Genomic DNA, 3,631 nt, shown 5'->3' on the forward strand with positions numbered 1-3,631 from the left:
GCTGCAATTAGACAGCCAGGAGCTTCACTTGTAAATACCAGACTTTAAAGGATAAAAGGCCAATGTTTCCTTCAATAAAGTGCCTTGGGAAAAAAACACACTTTGCTTGCCAAGTGGGCTTGAAAGTAATTTCAGATGGCTCATTCCAAATTCATTGTATTTTTACTGGTGTATGAATGCAAATTTTTAGGAATCAGTAACAGGTTTGGGTTTTCCCCTGAGTTAGAGAGAATTATATTATAGAAGTATTCTCCTTGGAGTGAAATTTCCTCCTTTAGCAAGGGACTCACCTAGGACTGTGCCTTGCTTACACCTGTTAAAGCTTTATTTATGTGCTTTGAGTTGTGCTTACCCCTTGAGTGAGCATTCTGCAAAGGAGGATGTGTAACTGAGATTCCTACTGATCTCATCAGGCTTCAGCTCAGGCCCTCTGCAAGAGGTGCCCTCTCTCTCATTATTTACTTCTGATGGTACAAGGACTCTCTTGAGGGGCTGGGTGGTTCAGTCACTTGCTACAGAGAAAACTTACAGAGGAAGGGGAAAGTGCTCACAAATGAGAGATAAATAAAATTAGTAAAAACTAATGTTCAGTTCTAGGGAGAGAAATAAAATTAACAAATATTAATGTTCAATCATAGTTTTTTTGCCTTGCTACATTTTCTTGTGTTCTGGGTTGATGGAAACAGATCATGTCATGAGCAAATGAAACCTCTAACAAGATTCCACAAATGTTGAACTTTACAAAGCATTCCAACATTACAAAAATGTTGAACATTTTCATAGCAGTATATACAGCTTGTCTCCTACTTTTTTTCCTGCTATGATTTTTTGGCAGAAAAAGATTTAGGATGTTTAATAGAAGAAAGTACAGCCCCCTTGGGATTCAAAAGTTGTTTCTGGTTTTGCTGTGAATTTTCTGTCTTTGGCCAGTCACCCAGGGCAGGTCACTGTTTTTCCATTTTTCAGATAATAATAATCCAACTTACCTGTTGTCAACCATTACTGCAAGAATTTCTGATTTTCCAAAATTAGTTTTGTGTCACTGACTGAAGAATTGTATAAAAGGAAGATAATGACTTTTTTAAAAGCCTACCATTTCTGCTAATTTCACTGAAATTATTGCATTTAGGGGGCTTCAGAAGAGTGATACTGTAATTAGAATGCAAAAAATAATGCATTTTGTAACTTAAACTCTCCATAAGAGAAATGGGAAGAAATAGAGACATCATGTTTTCAGACAAGTAGTTTGAGTATAATATAAGAAAAAATACTCCTCAGTTACATTATATGTGTGGAAAATTATTTGCATATGTGAGAAAGAGCTACTGACTTTAAAAAGCAAAAGGAAGGATGATTCTCATACTCACTTCACAGAATAACTGAGTTCTTAATTTCCCTGTAATGTTTTGTATTCTTTAAGGACTCTGCTTGGATTTGACTTTCCTGTTCTAGTTGTGTACTGTAGGTACATTATATGAAACACAATGTATTTTCCAAATGGTGAGTGCTCTGAATTACTCTTCTGAAAGAAGCAATAGTAGCCCAAAAGCTGTAATTGTTCAAAAGCTCAAAAGACAGCCCAGACAGTCTTTTAGCAACACAACTGGTGCTTCCTTTTCAACCAGGAAGACATGAACTAATTTCAGCAAATCTCAGGCACCTGCTATTTCCATACTGCCAAACTGCAAAAGGTCTTCAGGGGCTACTAATGGGAAAAAGAAGGGGGGTTTAATGTGTAAATTCTGAGAAAATTACTAGTTTAATATTAAGGTAAAATCAGCCTAACAAGAAAAAATTAAAATGTCAGGCTATATCCTTTAGGTTTTTCAAGACCATGCCCAGGCAAGGTGTAGTGACCTGTGGTCTTGCTTCAGCTGGTGAGGCAGTTGGGTTTGGCCTCTAGGAGTATCAGCTAAGGAAAAGGCCAGCTTGTCTTTGGGAGAAGTGAAGGGACAGAGACAAAAAATGTTACATGGTCCCTTTCAGGGCAGTATTGCTGTCTCATTCCCCAAATTCTCATTTGAATAACAGTGGCTCCTGAAATTGTGTAAATTCGCCACCCTTTTAATGGTGGGTTGTATTTTAGTATAAATTTTAGGACATTCTAATTATAGTCAGGATCCTGGAATACCATCTGGACTTAATCTGACCTTTCTAACATCCAGATTTTATAGAGATAAAATTATTAAATGACAATAAGACATACACATACAATACTAAGGGACTAGAGGTATCCTATCAAATGGAAGCAAAACAAAACAAAATGATCATGTCCTTGTGACAATAGGATGTCTGATATTGAAACAAGGTCAGTTTAAGCTTTATGTAATGAAAAGAATGACAAACCTAAACAATAAAATCCCAGTCAGACTGTGTAATACCTAGGTCAAAATATATGAAAAATTATTTTCTTTTCCTAAAAGGTCCTATGCTACTAGATATATAAAACATTACTTATGAGACATCTTTCCACCAAAAAAAAAAAAAAATCCAGATGAAGGCACTTGCAGCAACTGTAAACCAGATTATTTTGCATCATCTGCTAGCCTGGAGCCAAATGTGTGTTTGACACTCCCCAGTGAGGACAGAGTACTATTTCACTCCATGAAATACCTTTGATTAAATCATTGTTCAGTTACACCTGGTGTATCCACATCTTGAGGTACAATGAACCTCTTGTTGGAACACCATGTGTTTGTAACCTGCCCAACACCCCCCAGGCCTAGGGCACCTTTTGTATAGCACTGTCAGGGAGGTTGAGAGAGCTGGGGTATTTCTCCCTGGAGGAGAGGAGGCTCTAGGAACACCTCATTGTGTCCTTCCAGTACCTAAACCAGACTTAATAAAACAGGGAGAGCAACATTTTACACAGGCAGGTAAGTGATAGGACAAGGAGGAACAGCTTTAAACTAAAAAAGGAGAGATTTAGATTAGACTTTAGGAGGAAATTCTGTACTCAGAGGGTGGTGAGGCACAGCTTGCCCAAAGAAGCTGTGGCTTCCCCATCCCTGGCAGTGTTCGAGGCCAAGATGGGTGGGGCCCTGACCAACCTGGTCTAGTGGAAGGTGCCTGCCCAAGGCAGGGAACTCAATGATCTTCAAGGTCCCTTCCAACCCAAACCATTGTGTGATCCTATGATCGTGTCAGGTGCTGGAGGTTTTGTGCTACTTTTCTCAACACTTCTGTCTTTGAAACCTGCTCTGACTGAACCATTCCTTCTGAGAACATGCCTGTTGGACACTCCAGTGTTTGCAAGAGTGACCCAGCTGTGTGGCAGCAGCAAGAAACGCACTGGAGTTTTATAACAGCTATAATGACTTCTCTGCATGTCTCTTCTGGGCATCATTAATTTCTCTCATTTACTGAACAGGTAATTCCATGAACTGTCAGCTGTGGTACTCAGTGTCACCCAAACAGTAAATGGAAGAAGGTTCTAATACACACAAGAGACAAGGAACAGTTATAAATGTACATTGGCAGTGTGAGAACATGGTGAAAGAAAGTGTAAACTCCTTTCCAACCTGCTTTAATGTTGACTTAACAGTTAGAAGAAAAAAAATATTATTTAAGCAATGTTTAATACAAAGTTTATATTAAAGCTCCATTTAAATAATAAAACTTCTCCTTCTGA

This window comes from Corvus cornix, chromosome 7, assembly GCF_000738735.6.
Source record: "Corvus cornix cornix isolate S_Up_H32 chromosome 7, ASM73873v5, whole genome shotgun sequence".
In the NCBI taxonomy this organism is placed as follows: domain Eukaryota; kingdom Metazoa; phylum Chordata; class Aves; order Passeriformes; family Corvidae; genus Corvus; species Corvus cornix.